The sequence below is a fragment of the Dasypus novemcinctus genome, chromosome 10 (assembly GCF_030445035.2).
Source record: "Dasypus novemcinctus isolate mDasNov1 chromosome 10, mDasNov1.1.hap2, whole genome shotgun sequence".
NCBI classification, from domain to species: domain Eukaryota; kingdom Metazoa; phylum Chordata; class Mammalia; order Cingulata; family Dasypodidae; genus Dasypus; species Dasypus novemcinctus.
Window position 1 is genome coordinate 72707771 of NC_080682.1, and position 19023 is coordinate 72726793.

Below are 19023 nucleotides of genomic sequence, written 5' to 3' on the forward strand. Positions count from 1 at the left end.
TTTCTGTTTCATTTAACTTAGCACAATGCTTCACATTTGAATCCTTCTCAGTATAAATTTTGGGTTAGGTTACTTCAATAAAACAGCCTCAGAGTGACCAGGTATGATAATTAATTTCATGTCGTCAACTTGGCTAGGTTATACTGTCCAAGCATGCACTGGCCAGATTGTTTCTGTGAAGGTACTTCATAGATGGGATTTGCTTCTATAGTCAGTTGACTACATCTGTGGCTGATTATATCTAAAATGAACAAAGGAGCCTGGCCAGCAATAATGGGATTGTCCTCATTCAATACATGGAGGTCTTAAAAGCAAGAACTAAGCGTTTCAGACATCAGAAAGAAGAATTTTTGCCTCTACCTCAAGTCAGCCAGTCTCTCCTGGGGAATTCAACTTCACATTCTTTGGAGTTTCCAACTTGCAACCTGCCCTATGGAATTTGGACTTGCTGATCGCCATGGCTGCAAGAGCCAATTCCTATAATAAATCTGCTGTCAGTTCTTTTTCTCTAGAGAACCCTGGCTAATACTGACCAATACAAAAGATAAGTAAGCTACATGGGTTGTGAGATGTAGCATTTCATCTACATAGGAATATAGGGAAACTATTTAGTCCCTTTGATTTGACCAGACCCTGTGGTCTCCAACAGGCTCGTCATTGTCTACAAGTGCCTATATATAGGAAAGGAGGGAAGAAATGAAGAAAGTGAGTATTTATCAAGCACATACTGTGTGATTCATCTTTTTTAAAGCTTATAGTGACCTGAAAGAGGCACAGAGAGATAATTTAATTATTTATTCCCTAACAGGATCATGCAGATAGTTAGTAGAGCAATTGAGATGAACACTGACCTCCTGCCTCCAAAGTTCTTTCTTTCCAGTATACTCCTCTGGCCCTTACTTGTTGATTCCCATCCTACAATATCACAATAATCTCAGAAAGGAAGCTAAAATTCTCCAAATAATACATCAAACCAAAAACCAATTCATTTATTTTCTATTTAATAATAAATTTATGTCACATGACACTGTGAAAAAGAAAGGGTCTACTTAAACAACATCAGGTCCCACAACGTCATAAAAGGTTGGTACATACTGGACTAAATGTACAGACTTTACCCCCCAACTTGCTTCCCTTCCTGCCATCTCTCCCTCGGGCATAACATCATTAAGCTAGGTACCAGGATATTAAGTGGTGTTGGCAACTTCTAGTGCCATGTGATAACAATTTTCCATGCAAAGAACCATTCAAAGAACCTGAAGAACAAATACCTCTGTTTCTGAATTCTGAGGCCCTCTGTTCTTGCCATGTAGACAGAGACAGTCCCTGCTGTCACCTGCAGATAGTCACAGCCAAATGGAATGTTTCATCAACAAAGAAAACTCTGAAAGAAAGGCAGTGTCTGACTCTGTTCTTTTGGCCTTAAGCCCCTAAGGACTCCAGAGAAATGATGTGTATGTGTACCTACACACAGTTAAAGTTAACCCATTCCCTCCACTACTACCTTAGTTCACCTCACCAGGACCCCAAGGCCTCAGTTATTTAGCAAATATTAAGCACTTTACTATGCCCCAGGATTTGCCTTCAGGCAGACTTAAGGTATTCCAAAGGCACTCAGACCTCATGATTTTCAGTCATTCAATTAATCTTCAACCGAACTACGCAGATCCCAAAGCACTATGAGAGGCACTTGGAGTCACCGAATCTATCAGTTCAAAAGCAGGTATTTGCATTGCACTAAACAAGTCTCTCCCTTTTTCTTCTAATGACTTTTCAAAGTTGAGAGAATGATTGCACTCTCAGCACTCCCAACCATTGGTTGTACCCATTTATCTTCAGCTGATAAGTATTCAAAGTTCTGAGTAACATGTGTTTGTGGGTATGTGCATGTTTTGAAAGACAATGGGAGAGAGAAGGGAATGAGAACTCAGCAGCCTCTAGAGAGTTACCGTTCAATTTCTTTCTTCTATGCCAGCCAATAGGTTCTAATCCATATAAAGTTATTCATTGCTTATTTAACAAAATGGAAAAAGTAGACACTGGAGTCAGATTGTCCTGCTTTAAATCTTGACTCTACTAATTAATGTTAACTCTGTGACCTTGGGAAAATTAGTTAAACCCTCAATGTCTTTGCTCTAAATGAGGAGACTATTTGTTGTGAGGATTAAATGAGGTAACACATGGAAAAGGTATAAAATAGCACACAGCATATGGTGAGCACTCCAGAAATGTTAGCCATTGTTTACATCATTATTCTATCATTTAGGCAGGGCCCTTCCTAAACAAGGACATGCATTCATCCTAGTGAAAGGTCTACGATATCGTCAAGGTTCACCAAACACCAGAATGAACACATCTCTTTCTGTGAGAAGGGCTTACTTAAAACAGTGAAAGTGACACATCTGAGAGGAAAAGAATATAGATTACAGAGGCCAGAACTATATCTTATTCATGGTGCCAATGCTCACCCAAGCATTTTGCATGTGCCTCCAGTTAGTTTCCAGTCTCCTTTTTGCATACCTTTTTCTTCAATGGAGGGATGATCTTTTCTCTCTGACATTCACTTGGTACTTTTCCCCTTGGTCAAAGACATTCCTTGACGATGTACTTCTGAGCATTGAGAACTGTCTTCCTCCCAATATAAGGAAGGTCTCAGCAGAGAAATGCTTTCTCCAATTAGAGACAAGGCGTTTCATCCCAGGCCAGGCCAGGGAGATTGAACATACTTAAAAATGCAAGACTTTCAGAAAACACCAAGTCTGCAAATTTAGAAGGTTTCAACTCTCCCACGCAGTCAGAATCTAGGACATCTAATAATGTGCTCTCCAGAAATCTTCCTTGATCATTTGCTTTCCTTGTACTTGTTAGCAACTCTCAAGTTTAAAATCTATGACTGCCACAAATTCCCTTTTCAGGTTTGAAAGCAAACCAGCAGTAATTAAATAATAACGATTTCAAAAATACACCTTCACTAAATTAATCCCTTACTGAGAAGAGAGGAAGGGTCAAAGGAAGTAATGTTTGCAGCAACTATTCTATGTGACAGTGTCTCATGCCCTATCTCATTCAAACCTTATTAAAAGGTAAACTCTATGAGGGCAGTACTCTAATTAGTACTGTATACCCAGAACCTAGAACACTGAGTGGCCTTTAGCAGTTATCAATAAAAACATTTTTAAATGACTGAATTATAGTCACCTTCATTTTACAGATAAGTAAACTGATAAACACAAAGAGAAGTAAATTAACTTGCCCAGAATACCCATAGGAGGAAAAAAAAACAGCAAAAATTCTGAATCTAGAGCCCATATTTTTTTCCCATTTTTTCAGGTTGTACTTCATCATGGTATATTGAAAAGAAGAGAAAAGAAAAGAGGAGAATAGGAGAATAGGGGAGGGGAGGGGATGGGAGGGGAGGGGAGAAGGGGAGGGGAGGAGGGAAGAAAAGACCCTGCTACCAACTGTACTAATACAATAAGAGAAGAAAGTGAAACACTTGTTATGAACAACGTAATATGATCGTATGATGAATGCAATTCCAGTGCTGGCAGTTAAGGTTTCTATCATAATGATAAAGGTGGCACACTAAAAGAATCAGAAGTTGTAATGTCTTTATAAAGAGATTGTCAGCTCAAAGGAAAGCGGAAAAAGGTGTCATCATTTGCCATTCAGATATCCCGCCTGAAAAGCCTTTTGTTTCATTACTAGCAAGCAGTCAGAGTAAATGAGCACAAGAGAACAATCAAATTTGATGAACTATATTCATTTAAAAGCGGAACTAGGAATCCCACTCAAGAGAAGCCTACAAATCAGACAAACTGTAATATTCAAAATTATAAATGAATTAGGGGCACCTTGGGCAGACATGGATGGGTTCCGCTACAAAGAGAAAAGGTGTTTATAAATGGTCCTACTGAGAGCACCCTGAATAATTAGGGAAAATTACTCGATCTTTAAAGATGGCTAGGTTGATTTTTGTAGCTGATAGTTTCTCTTTCTTCTGTAGCATATAGAATATCAGAATATTTAATCACAAAAGCCCTTATTCACTTGATAGGGAAAAGACATTTATTTCTTCCCAGATTCATTGCGAAATCTTTTGTCTAGTGTTACAGTAACTGGAAGTGAATTCAGAGTTAAAACAAGCAGTGTCCCCTTAGAATTATCTATTTTACAGTTAACATCTAGCCCCATATAATATAGCTAGCACTATATTTCTCTTTTAATTCAATATATACACTTAAATACCAGAAAAATAAAAAGGGAATCCGTTATCAAGTGTGGTAAAACAAAATCAATGTTTCATATCTTTTTTTCTCTTTGAAAGCTTATTAATAATTCTCTAGATAGCCTCACTGAATCAAGGTAGAAAATACTCCCACAGTGACATGAACAGACCATATTACAGCAAATTGAGTCAAGGAGCAGAATCATGAACTCAATCTAGCAAATCCAAGATCAGTATGCCCAAGAGACACAAGGTGACTTCTGAAAAATGAATGTAGAAATTATGTAACAAAGGCTAGTTCACTATGTACACTTGGACTTTCCTAACATCTTGCATCCATGAAGCCAGTGGAAACCAGATTGTTTTAAAGAGGAAACTGCTTCCTAACTCTTCTAGTATCCAGAGTCATTTAAACCATTCAGCCTATGAGTGTATTTTTTTTTAGGAGACTAAAAACCTTGGAAAACTGTAAAAAAAAATTATTTGCTCAAAAACACAAAAAGAACACTATACAATCAATATAAATGTGTTGATCTATCTACAAAATGTACCATTATATTAATTGCAACGATTGTTAAGTTCTTCATTTGTAAAACTATCTTTACATCCAAAAACAATTTGTAGGTTAGAGATTTGCACTTATCCTCAGTACCCATAATGATTGCTGAGATATCAGTCATTCGTGTATTAAATAGGTAACTTAGTCAAATAATTTCAAAAGCAAAATTACTGAATTTCTTTAAAACTTTTACTGCAAAACTTGTTACCTAATAGGAGGTGTGGGTGTATATTGTGAAGTGGCTTGGGTTCCAACAGTAAGTGCTTACTACCTACAAGGAGTTTAAATGCCCCAAGCATCCATTCTTGCCCCTTTTCCCATGTATCCTCCATAGAGCTTCCTGAGTAATGCTAAGGTAATCAGTCCACTCCTCTGCTTTAGTAGCATCCCATTGCACTTAGAAATTGGAGAACGAGAAGTAGAATGTCCAAGATAAAGCTGGGTACTGGATACTTTCTAGGTCATGGTAAGGAGTTTAGATTTTATCCTGAGGAAATCCCATTGTCTCTACCTTCAAAGTACATAAAGAATTGGACCATTTCTCATCACCACCTCCGTTATCATCCTGCTCTGAGTTACCATCATCTCATGCCTAGATAACAAAACAGCCTCAAAGCAGTCTCCCTTCTGTTCTTACCCTCTATAATGAATGTTTACCATAGCAGCCAGAATGAACCTATTAAAAGGAAGTTAGTTCATGTCACTCTCCTGCTCAAAATTCTCCAATGGAGGAATTCACTCAGAATAAACTCCAAAGTCCAAACAATGGTCTATAAGGCCTGATACAATCTGACCCCTTGCTGCCTCTAATTCTCTCCTCTCCTACTATTCCTTCCCTTGCTCTCACTGTTTGGCCACATGGGGCTCCTGGCCATTTCATGGGCATACCACGAACAGTCCTGCACTCAGGTCTTTACGCTGGCTGTTTCCTTGGCCTGGAACATTCTTCCCCAAGATCTCTGCAGAACTAACTACCTCACCTCCTCACCTCTGCTTAAATGTCTCTCTCTCTCAAACCTATGCTGACCACCATAATATCACTTGCAACCCACTACTGACCCCCATCACAACAGCATTGGCAATCCCCGTTCTACTTTTGCTCTTTTCAATAGGACCATCTTCTAGTATCCTCTATAATTTCCTGATTTATTAGATTTTTGTTTGCTGTCTGCCTCCCTCTGCTAGAATATAAGCTCCAAGAGGCAGGGATGTTTGATGTCCACTGATACATTTCAAGTGCCAAGAACAATGCCTGCCAACTCAGTAAAACATCGTTGAATGTGTTCTTAAACTTAATTCATTCCTCTGGATGTGACCTTTGTAAATAGACCTTCTGATCAGGTTACTTCACTTAAGGTGTGGTCCAACCAAACCAGGATGGACTAATCTGATCACTGGAGTCCTTACAGAGAAAGCTACAGAGAGGAGCCACAGGGAGCAACCTAAAACTGGAAGTCAACAGAACCCAGAAAGGGAAAGGAGAAAACCCCACAATGTGCATTGCCACGTGATAGAAAAGCCAAAGACTAAGGATTGCTGGCACCCAGACCCAGAATTCCAGTCTTCAGGGAGAAAGCATTGCCTTGTGGATGCCTTGAGTTTGCACTTTTTTCTAGTCTCAAAACCATACGTCACAGTGAGCCCCTGATACTAATGACTATGCTTGTGAGCTGATAAACCCAAAATAATAACAAGGCCTAGAGCAACTTTGTGCCTGGGAATTTCCTTCTGTCAGCCTTCATGTTACTCAAATGTGGCCAGTCTCGAAGCCAAACTCAGCATGTAAATGCAATGCCTTCCCCCCAGCGTGGGACATGACACCCGGGGATGAGCCTCCCTGGCAACGAGGGACCACTATCAACTACCAACTGATGATGCAACTGGAAAATGACCTTATACGGAAGGTTCAATGCGGATCAGCAGAATATCCATGTCTACATAAAATACCATGACTTTAAAATGCTGTTTGACCTAAAGTAAGGGGGAAATGGAAAGGAGAAATGAGTTTATATGGCTACGAGTTTCTAAAAAAGAGTCTGGAGGCTGGCAGAAGGTTTGCCCTCATGCACAACTGAGCAGAGTCAGAGAGACAGATAAAGCAGATACAACCCCCAGATATTGGTTCCTTTGAGGGCTAAAGAGACCCATGGGAGTTATGGTCATGGCCGATGGGGTTAACTACCAGGGCAGATGGCCCCTCTTTGGAAATGGTGTTTATGTGTGATGAATCTGGACTCAGATGGGATCTCCCTTCATAAGACTTTCATGCTAATGTGCTGGAGGTGCAGTTAATGTTGGGGTTTAAGATATATTTAGGGGATTTGAATCTCTGGACTGACAATGTGATAGCCAGATCCTGAGCCTCAACAGACTCCAGCACCTACAATCTGATTTATTGGACTTACCACACTCAGCTAAGATGGAGGTGAAGAAGGACAACCACCACACCATGGAGCCTAGAGTGATTACAACTGAAAATGGGAGGATTGCATCCAGCATCCAGGTGGAATCTGAGCCTCCTCTTGACATAAAGGTGCAATGGACACAACCAATCCAATGTCCACATAGAAGAGGTGGCATTGGATTGGGAAAAGTGGACATGGTGGCTGATGGGTATGGGGAAAGGCAGGAAGAGATGAGAGGTGGAGGCGTCTTTGGGACATGGAGCTGCCCTGGATGGTGCTTCAGAGGTAATCACCGGACATTGTAAATCCTCACAGGGCCTACATGATGGAATAGAGGAGAGTATGGGCCATGATGTGAACCAATGTATATGAGGTGCAGAGGTGCCCAAAGATGTACTTACCAAATCCAATGGATGTGTCAGGATGATGGGAACGAGTGTTGTTGGGGGGGGGGGGGAGAGGGGGGGTGGGGGGGTGGGGTTGAATGGGACCTCACATATATATTTTTAATGTAATATTATTACAAAGTCAATAAAAAATAAAAAAATTAAAAAAAAAAAAAAAAAAAAACCATACGTCAATAAATTTCCATTGTTTAAGCGAATTCATTGTGTGGTATTTGTTTTAGCAGCCAAGAAACAAAAACACTTGTAGAAACCCCTTTTGCAGATGGGTAGACTACAGTATAGTAAGATTAAATACCTTGACCAAGGCCACAGATTAATAAGGAGTAGATTTGGACTTGGAAACTTCTTCATTAAAATTTTGCAACAGAACAACTTTCTCCCTTCTTTTCACCTGGCAGACTCCTGGGCACCCTTCAAAACCCTACTGAAACAAAACATTGCTTCCTCAGCGAAGCTTCCTCTGATCTCCATGCTAAAGTAGATTCTTACTTCCACTCCATTCCAGCCACACTCTATCTCATGACTTTGGTTGATTTTTTGCAGTAACTTATCAGGATTCAAAATTATTTTATGTTCTATATAATGATGTAAACATATGATTATATAAATATATAAATGTATATATGAAAATACATAAACACATACATACACATTTTTGAGGGCTACTATCTCCAATAAAATGTAAATTTCATGAGATCCAGGACTTTATTTTTGTATACCTAGGACTTAAATCAGTGGTTTGTATATATAGTAGGAAGAAATAATTAATCCACACCCATCGAACAGCAGCATCAGGCTGGTTTTTAGGTTTTGTGATATCAGCGTCCCATTATGCTTGGGGAAAAAAAAAAAAACAGAGGTAACCTACAAACACAGCAAATTTCAGTCAAGGTCATGGAGGTGGTCCTAGGCAACTCAAGAGGTGTTTTTCTTTTGTTCTTTTCCTTACACTCTGGTTCATGATTTGTTGCATAAGGGGATACTGAAATCAATACTATAACATTTTACCAGATGTCAGCAAGGATAGTGAAAACTCAGTTGAAATGTTGTAAGAAAACACATGTGCATACAAAAGACCACCCCCTGGTATGGTAGCTAAGTCACCATTCATGGTAAGCAGACAAGCATAATTTACCAGTTAACAATAATAGCTAACATTTACTAAGTGCTTATAAATTCCGAAGGCTTTGACATGTATTATATAATCAATTTAATGTTCACAACAACGCTATGAAGTAAATAACACTAGCATTTCCATTAAACAGAAAGGGGAATTGAGATTAAAGAGATTAAGTGACTAGCTAAGGGTCTCAAAGTTAGTAAGTGGCAGAGTCAGCTTTCAAATATAGAGATATGTGATTCCAAAGTCAAAGATGGGCTAACTGAGGCTGGAGCTAGGGAAATGGCTTGAGGAAAAAAATGGTGACAACATGACCTTCCTTCACAATAGCAGCAGAAGATAACATTAAGGACCTATTTATTTAGTTACCTGTGCCTAACTCTATGTCATCCATTAGCATAAAACATTCTTCACCATGACTGGTGTGCTGGGCCCATGTAGATGGGCTCTTGAACATGTCATAAGATGAACTGATTTCTTAAATTTAAGAACATAGATCCGATGTGACTTCTCTACACATGCCTCTTCTGTCCCTTTTATTGAACCTATAGTGGGCACTGAAGTTGGTAGGTGTATGTCCAAGAGACTTGAATCTCTCGGCTGTCCATGTGCCAGCTGGGCCCTGAGCCTCAGTGGAGCTACAATACCTACTCTCTAGTTCATTGGACTCACCCAGGACAACTAACAAGGAGCTGATGATGGACAACCTCCACACCAAGGAACCGAGAGAGTCTACAACTGCAAGCAAGAGATTCCATCCATCAGCCATATGGGATCAAAGCTCAGTCTCAATTAGAGGAGGAGTGGGCATCGTCATCCTCAAATTCCCAGGATTGGGGAATAAAATATGGACTAGAGTGGACTTACTGGTATTCTACTATAGACTTATTGTGATTCTAGCAATGGAAGAACTTTTATCATTGATGTGGAGACAGTGGCCACTGGAGTTGCCAAAGGCAGGGAGAGGGAAAAAGAGGTATATTATGGGGGCATTTTTAGGACTTGGAATTGTCCTGAATGACAGGGCAAAGACAGATACAGGCTATTATATATCCTGCCATAACTTATAGAATGGAGTAGGAGAGAATGTAAACTACAATATAAACTATAAATGGTTAGAAGCAATGCTCCAAAATGTGTTCATCAATTGCAATGAACGAACCACACCAGTGAAAGAAGTTGTTAATTTGAGAAAAGTGGGAGGTGTGGGGAGTGGGGCATATGGGAATCCCCTATATATTTTTTTATGTAACATTTTTGTAACCTATGTATCTTTTAAAAATAAAAATATATTTAAAAAATAAAATAAAAATAAAAACAATTAAAAAGATAATAAAAAGAACATAGATCCAACCTCTAGACCAGCAACAGCCTACTCCATTTAATTCCACTGGCAACAATGGTAAAAGCATTAGTGGAAAGCAGACCTATTTAACCATTCCCATGCATTGTCAGACCCTGTGTCCCATAGGACAAAGGGCAGATAAAATCCATCCTCTAGCGTATGGGAATCCAGCCAAATTATGTTAATCATTTTCAGACTTTGATGTATATCAGATGTAAGAAGTTCTTAATTTCTCAGAGTTGGAAAGCACCAATTTTTATTTTACTGGTGAAGTAAAATATTAATATTGAGGATAATTATGAACTTCTTATTGGGATGCCCTTTGGCATCAGTAAGAGTAAAAGCCAGAAGAACAGGCAATATTTCTCTTGGGAAGTAGGCTTGAAGGGAGCATTTGAGAAAGACTCTGTTGGATAGGCTTAGAATGCAGTATGAAATGCAGGTTGGGAAAATTCCCAGGATTTAATTCAACAGATGTATATAGTCAATATTTATTGAGTATTGACTTTGGGTCAGGCACTGCAGATAAAACATTTCATGAAACTTGATCTGTACCCTTTGAAGCTCATAGTGTAGATGCAGAAATGGAGATTTAAGAAAAAAATAACTGCCATACAAGGTAAAAATCATACAAATAGAGGTATGTTTAGAATAGCACCAGAACACAGATGAGGGAAACTTGTTCTACAATGGAGAAGGGCAACATTTGTGCTGATCCTTGAAAGTTTACTTTCCTTGGCTGCTCAAAAGCAAATACCATGCATTGGGTTGGCTTATAGAAAGGGAATTTATTAGCGCACAGTTTGAAGAATAGGAGAAAGTCCAAATCAAGGCATCATCACGGCAATGCTTTCCTCTCAAAGACTGACATTCAGGGGCCGGATGCAGGTGATCCTTGGTCCTTCACTTCTCTGTCATCTGGCAATGCCCATCAGCCTCTCCTGGCCTCTCCCTGCCCTTCTGGTTCTTGCTTCCTATGGCTTTCTCTGTCTGTTTATAAAGGACTCCATCCTGATTGAACTGGGTGACACCTTAATTGAAGTAACCTCATCCAAAGGTCCTACTTACAATGGGTTCACGCTCACAGGAATAGATTACGTTTAAGAATATGTTTTTCTGGGATACATAGTTCCAAACTACCAATTAAGAAAAGGTAAGATCTCACAATTTGTGTATGCCATTAAGTACTGTGGATGCAGAAGCCAACAGGTTTCAACCAGAGGAGATCAGAAAAACTGGTGATTATCCAGCCATTCCCTGCCAATGACAGCTCCAGGTCCTTATTCAATGGAATTTCATATTCTCCCTACAGAGAAATCATGAATCTCATTTTGAATCTTGACACAAAACCGAAGAGATGACATACCAATGAAAGGTGAGGGGGAGTAGGAAGAAAAAAATAATTTTACTGCAAGTCTGTTGGAAGTCCCATAGCTAGTCCCTCTGATGCTTCATTAAAATATCAAGCACTCTCACCAAAACTAGATGTCCATTTCTATAAGATGTTCCAGAAGTTTTGCTTATACAAATGATCCATTGCTACATCTAATTAATTCCCCCAAACCAACAGAAAATGCAATATTTACTTGACCCTATGGATAAAAAGAAAGTAAACTTCATATCTGATATAAGAAATTCAGCTTGCCTTTACTGGAGCAGGATAAACACAAATACCATCACCATTAGGGTTTCTGCAATCAGAGGCTTACATGTCAACTTGAGAACAGGGTAAAACGCTTAGAGTTCCCCTCCCAAACTCTCTTCTAAAAAACCTCTCAGTGCACAGTGAAGTGAAACAAGAAATGACATGGAACATGCTTACTAATAATGGCATAAGAAAACAGCCATTTAATTTAAATAAGCTAATCCAAACATTGCTTCGCTTAAAGCTTGGAAAATGCCATTTCATTAAATCATGTTTTCATTTCAGAAGATGACTGTCATACCCAAACTCTTTCATTATGAGAAAATGGGAACAAATAAAGATAATAGATTTTTTGATTAAGTAATTCAAAATGTATTTGGATTTTTATTTAAATTTTTATAACAAATTTATAACTCTCTAAGCCTAAAAAAGGGAATAACTTTGAACAAAATTGCTTCTTATTATATCTGTGGATCCACACCCACAAAACCGTCCCTCTCCCCATGCATATTATGGTAGGTATGCCCACTGGTGAGTGCTAAAACTTCTCAGACAGAAGATTTGGCTTTGCACGTAATAACACCACTTATGATCCGTGGCATTGAGTAGCCTGGATTTCAAGCTGAAACTCAACTTCCTTTGGCTAGAAGATGGCAAACAACTAACACAGCAGGTTTTAATCAACAAACTCTCTTCATGAAAGGTAGTAAAATAGCAGTAGTTTCTCTAAACCATTTAAATGCCTTTGAAAATAATTCAAATACTGTTTTTCCTGAAGATGAAAACAATTTGTGGTCATTATTCAAAATTAAAGAAAACAAATTATAAGAATAAAGACATAATTTATAGTCTCACCACTCTGAGTTAGTCAATTTTCACATTCCAGAGAATACATTTCTAAATATTGATGTAATTTTTCAAAAGAGGGATTTTATTGGATACCCTACTTACAGTTCACTTTTTGTCCACAGAATAATATACCAAGTACTTTTCTTTCTTATTGCATCTTTTCTACAATATTATATTAAAGGCTATATAGTTTTTTATTATATGAATGTAAACTAATGAATTTAATCAGGTTTTTTTTTATCACTGTACTCTATTTGTTTCAACTTTAATCTATCCTACAGATAAATTCCTAGGAGTAAAATTGCCAGCTCAGGGGATACACAAAATCTTAAGACTTTTGATAAAGACCACCAAATTGCTCTGCTGAAAAGTAGTCTCCATTCACTTATCAAAAGGTGGTAGCCTGAGTTATGAACCCTAACATAGACATGTTTTTAATCTTAGTACACATTCCTGTGGGTGTGAACCCATTGTAAAAAGACCTTGGCTAACTGAATCAAGAGGGGACTTAGTCCATATCACTGGAGGTCTTATAAAAAGAAGAATCCAGAAACCAGAGTCAGAGAAGGCCACAGGGAGAAGCTGGATGTCAGCAGAAACCGGAAGAGCAGACATAAGGAGAGAGAGATCCAGAGACAGAGATACAAGCCAAAGAACCCCAAGGATGGCCAGCAGCCAGGTACCAGAATGCTACAGACTTTTGGAGAAAGCAAGCCTTGCTGATACCTTGATTTTGGATTTCTTCTAGCCTCAAAACCTTGAGACAATAAAGGCTTGCTGTTGTAGCCATCTCATTGCACGGTATTTTTCATAGGAATGTGGCAAGCGAAGATGCTATTCATTTCCCTACTCGCACTATCTTTTCTTTAATCTTGATTTATTTAATAGATTGAAGAATGGTATCTTATTTTAATTTTCATTTATTTGATTACCAACAAAGTTGAACAGTTTTATTGGTCACATATATTTCTACTTTTATGAAATTCTTTATCATATGTATTACCCCATTTTTAAAAATTACATGTTCTTCTTTTTCTTATTGAATTGATATTCTTAATATCTTAACATTATACTAGTCATACATATCTCAAGTTTTTTTGTCCTTTAATTTTAAGCCCTTCAAACTCTTAAATCCATTATCCTCTTTTCTTATCCCTTTTTCTAGAAAGTTCTTCAGTTTTTCAGGCCTTTACTACCCAAATATTTTTCCAATGAAAGTAATTGCCATAGCTAGAAGTTAAAGCATGTGGTTTTGAATAGAGTTCTGCCACCTACTAACTGTGTTATCTGAGAAAGTAATTCAGCTTCTCTGAACTTCAGTTTCCTTATCTGAACTAATTAATCTTTAATATCATTTCTGGTTCTAAAATTCAGTGAATCCATGAACTGGCAAATACTGAGGTTTTTCTTTGGAATGCATTTATTTTTTAAAGGATAATTTATTTTAAACTTTAATAAAATGTAAAATGGAATTCCATGGAGAGAAGAGCTCACTAAAGCAATTGATTTATTAAAAGAGTAAGTTTTGTGCTCAGCATGAAAATATGGTCTGTCTCATATGAATGCCCATTTAAAAGGTAGGCCTCTCAGAATCTCATATTATAATCACAGGCTGTTAGGATTTCTGAAGTTTCCCAAAGTTTATATAATCCATCCACATTTTTCAGATGACTACACTGAGGGAAGGTGACTAGTAAGTCACAAAAGGTGCTAGAGCAAGAGCAGAGCAGAGACCCAAACTTCCTTGCCCCTGAGGAGAAATTTTTCTGCTATATTACATCTTTACTGCCTTGAATTCCAACAGCATAAAAAAAAAAACATGAGCAAATAACTCATATTAATATAGCTCAGCATTTAGGGGCAAGGGTTATGAAACCACACTGCCTGGCTTCAAAGTCTGGCTCTAGCACCCACTACTGGTATGACCTGGGTAAATTACTGGACCTCTCACTTCAGCTTTTCTACCCCTAACGTGGAAATAATAAAGATCCTACCTGAGAAGCATGTTGTGAAGATTAAATGCATTAATCCCAGTTTAGCGCTTAGTCCAATGCCTTGACTGGTGATAGTGCTAAGGAAGCGGTAGTGGCTAGTACTATATTGACCTAGATAGAATATTCCAAAGTATACAGAGTAGAAATCAATTTCCCAACCTCATAATTTACAGAAGTAAAAACAATTGTTTGAATAACTGACATATATTTTTTAAAATATTTTTACTGTGTTTTTATGTTGTGTTCAGAATGGTGCTGAGCTCCATGAGGAAAACAATATGAAAGGGAGTGAATCCAAGTCCAGGTACTTCCTCTCACTGCTCTCACTGATCTCAACTTGTCCACATTTAACCAATCCCTCTTTGGTATTTCTTCCATTCAGTATGAGACCAGGTTAAAAAATAAAACCATTGATAAATATCCTTCCTAAATAGGACCATCCATTAGAAAATAGGACCATCCATTAGAAAAGATAACAAATGTGGCAGTTTGAGATTATTTATGAATCCCCAAAAGAGAAGGATTATATTTGGAAACTGGTCTGTTCCTCTGGGTGTGAGGCCCTTTGATTGCATTAGATTCTGTGAGGGGCCTCTGATTAAGTTTACTTGAAAAATCAGTTTAGGGCTTCTGGTTGGGCCATATCAGTACGGTGTAGCTTGGCCTATATAAACGGACATTGACTTAAGAAGACACATAGAAGAAGACAAAAGAAAAGAGAGACAGCTCTGGCTGTCCTGGGGCTCTGGGGAGAGATGAGCCCTTTGCCTGATAGTTTTCAGCTAAAGAGAACAGAGCAGCTGAGCAGCTGAGAAGGCCCAGAAAGAATCAAGCCCCATGCCAGATACTGATGTAGGAAGTCCTGAGAGACCAGGCAGAGATCACCCACCATCCTGCTTCAATATGTGGCAAATGACTTTGGTGGCAAGTGACCTTGAGTTGGACTCTTTAGGGACTGGTAACTATAACACTTTACCCCAAATAAATAACCTTTATAAAAGCCAACAGATTCCTGTACTTTGCATCAACACCCCTTTTGTTTACTAAAACAACAGAATAAATGTTCCATTCATAATAGTGAACCATATGCTTAAATATACAGTAAAAGACAAAGAAATATACAAGGCCTATAAGAAGAAGATAAACTTAAAAACTTTATTAAGAGATATGGAAGCTGACTTTCAAAAAATAGATACTATATGTTCCTATAAGTATGTCAATAATCTCAAAGTTAAGTATTAAAAATGTATGGCAATTCCAATGAAAATGTGTCTTTGAAATTTGATACAATTATTAGGAACGTCTTTTGGAAAAATCAATGAGGAAGAACAGCCAAGAATTTTTTTACAAAAAGAAATTAAGAGAAAAATCATTTTAAGTGAGGACTTACATAACTAGATATTAAGAACACAATGTAAACTAAAATAACTAAAATATTGACTTAAATATATTGATATGATAAAGATATTTTAAATTAGCAATAAAATAAGGATGTTTAATAAATAGTTATGGTATATTTGGTAAATGATTTGAGGGGGAAAAAGATAAATCTAAATACACACCTTGTAGCACATGGCAAGGTAAACCACAAATACATAATTGAGTAAACTTGAACTGTAAAAGAATATAGAAATGAATCCCCCAGTAGGAATACTTTTCTAATTATAAAGCAAAGAAAGAAGCAATAATGATGATTTTATAGATTTGGTGTAAAAAAAAAAAAACCTCTGCCTATCCAGGAACACATGGACAAATGACATAACTTGAAAAATAACTGAACAATACTTGCAAGTCATAAAAAAAAAATAAAGAAAACACATCAGTAGAAAAATGGGCAAAGTGCACAAAGTGGCAACTCATAAAAGAAGAAACATAAATTTCAAAAAATCACATGAAAAATGTTTAACAAATTAGTAAATGAAAACAACATGAGTTGATTTCTGTTTACTTTATCAATTTACAATAATTCAAAAACTACAATACCAGTGAAGGCAACCAAGTAGCAGCAAAAGTACTTACATATATTCTGGGGTAAGAATTGTTACAAACTTTTTTTAGGACAATTTAACAATATTTCCCAAGAACTCTGAAATGGTACAAGCCATTTTCTCTAGCAGTTTCATGAATTCTAAGAAAAAATAGAGATATGTACAAAATTTTGTAAACTTGGTCATCATAACATTTTGCTTGAAAAACACTCAATGTCGGTGGACTTGGCCCAGTGGTTAGGGCGTCTGTCTGCCACATGGGAGGTCCGCAGTTCAAACCCCTGGCCTCCTTGACCCGAGTGGAGCTGGCCCATGCACAGTGCTGATGCGCGCAAGGAGTGCCATGCCACGCAGGGGTGTCCCCGCGTAGGGGAGCCCCACGCGCAAGGAGTGCGCCCTGTAAGGAGAGCCGCCCAGTGTGAAAGAAAGTGCAGCTGCAGGAATGGTGCCACCCACACGGAGAGCTGACACAACAAGATGACTCAACAAAAAGAAACACAGATTCCCGTGCCGCTCACAAGAACAGAAGCAGACAAAGACGAAGACACAGCAAATAGACACAGAGAACAGACAACCGGGGTGGGGGGGAAGGGGAGAGAAATAAATAAATAAATAAATCTTTTTAAAAAAAAACACTCAACAATAGAGAATTATAGTACACAGAAAATGGTCTCATGATGACACTTTAAATCCTTACATTCTTTAAGGTTGACTAATTCTTCAAAAATTCTTTAAAGTTGACTAATGCTGTGACCTTAAAAAAGGTTGAAGAATATATTATTAAATGAAAAAGCATGTTATAAAATAGTGAGTAGAGTGTAATCCTAACTTTATTTTTTAAAAAATGAGTATTCACATTAGAGAGAAGGAAAGACGAGGAAAGAACGGCAGAACAGGAAGGATTCATACCAAAATATTACCTGTGGTTTATCTCTAAGTGACAGGATTACAGATGTTTTGATTTGAGGGGGTGGGGGGCAGATTTTCTACATTCCAACTATTGTGCATTGAAAATGTATTACATTTTTTTGAAATCAGGGAAAGCAATCATATTTTTAAAGATACATAGGAAGAACCTACAAAATGATTAATGGGGGAAAAAAAACAAATCAGGTTTTCTATTGCTGTTATTCCTATTGTTTAGATTTCATATAAATAGGAATTGATTTTGACCAATAATCTGGTTTATCAGAAGGATTCATTCCCTCAAGTAAGGCACCCTGCAGCAGAAGGAGAGCTATTGTAAACATGGGCACATATACAAAGAAAAGCAATTTTGCCAAACAATTATGTTTTAGGGAAAGCTTCCTGACTCTGACAATCTCTCCAACTGCCACTGCTTCTGACTGAAGGAGACTGTGGAGGAGGCTCTCGAGAGTGACAGAAACCACTGGGAGAAAGGCTGATGGATTATTTCCTCAGCTGCGTGGAACTCTGGCATAGGTTTCCCAGCACCATCTGCTGCTTATATGCTGATGCTGAGGGTGCAGTGCTGACTGTACCCCCTGGGACTCCCTGGGAAGAATTCCTGTCCTGAATTCTTGAAGAAGGCTCTCAGCAGCAAGACTTGGTGCATACACTTAAGTCCAGGATAGATTGTCCAAGCACACACCAGCCAGCTGTACCTGACGGATAGCTCCAGCTCCATCACACAAGTAAGGCTGGGATAGGAGTGCTCCTGAGCATGGGCTCGAGAGGGTTAGCATTCGGCCTCTGGGCCGTGGGCCTAAAACCAAACACTCCCTCCACAGGCCTGGTGTCTACCTTCAGGCTGCCTCGGTGTCTCTGTCCCATGAAGCCTCAGTGATCCAAACTCCCTTCCCCGATCTACAATCCCCCACCTGATCTGGCCCTGCCTACCTTTCCAACTTCATCTTCTATCTCCACTTCCCACTCCTTCAACTCACCCATCCAAACTGGACTTGTTTCATTTCCTCAAACAGGTCAAGCATGCTCCTGGCTTAGGGCCGCTGCATCTGCTGCCCCCTCCGCAGGGCAATGCTTGACATGGTGGCTTCTCACTCGGGTCTCAGTTCACAACACAAGCAAATATATTTCATGCTCAAACCTTGCTTCTCCCTTTTCCTCCCTTCCCCTTGTTTCCTGGCAACAGTACAGAAAGTGTTCCAAGGGCTCCACCTAAGTCTCAAAGAAGAGGGAGTGTTATTTAATCAGAAGGCAGACAAAGTGGGTTGAAACTCTGCCTTGTGACCACAAGGGATGAAGTTGTTTCATGGTGCATACATGCACCAGAAGGCCCCACACGCACCCCTGAGTACAATAAATAAGTCTTGTGGTTTTGCATGGTTTGGCTCCGTGCCTTCTTTGCTCTCCCAGATAATCTCCATGTAACCTGTGGCATGCTGTGGAGCACTGCTTGGGGGTCCAGCCACCACCCCCGACCACATGTCTTGCACATCATCGGCCGTAGACAAACATTTCTATGATTTGTCCATGTCTTCCCAAGGCCATCTTTGGGCTCC

The 19023-nt window shown here is 38.7% G+C and overlaps 1 protein-coding gene across 2 annotated transcripts in view; it reads right to left on the bottom strand.

Annotated features, from left to right (window-relative positions):
* Nucleotides 1-19023, bottom strand: part of NELL1 (neural EGFL like 1) — a 1045701-nt gene that overhangs the window by 603838 nt on the left and 422840 nt on the right. The window lies entirely within an intron of this gene.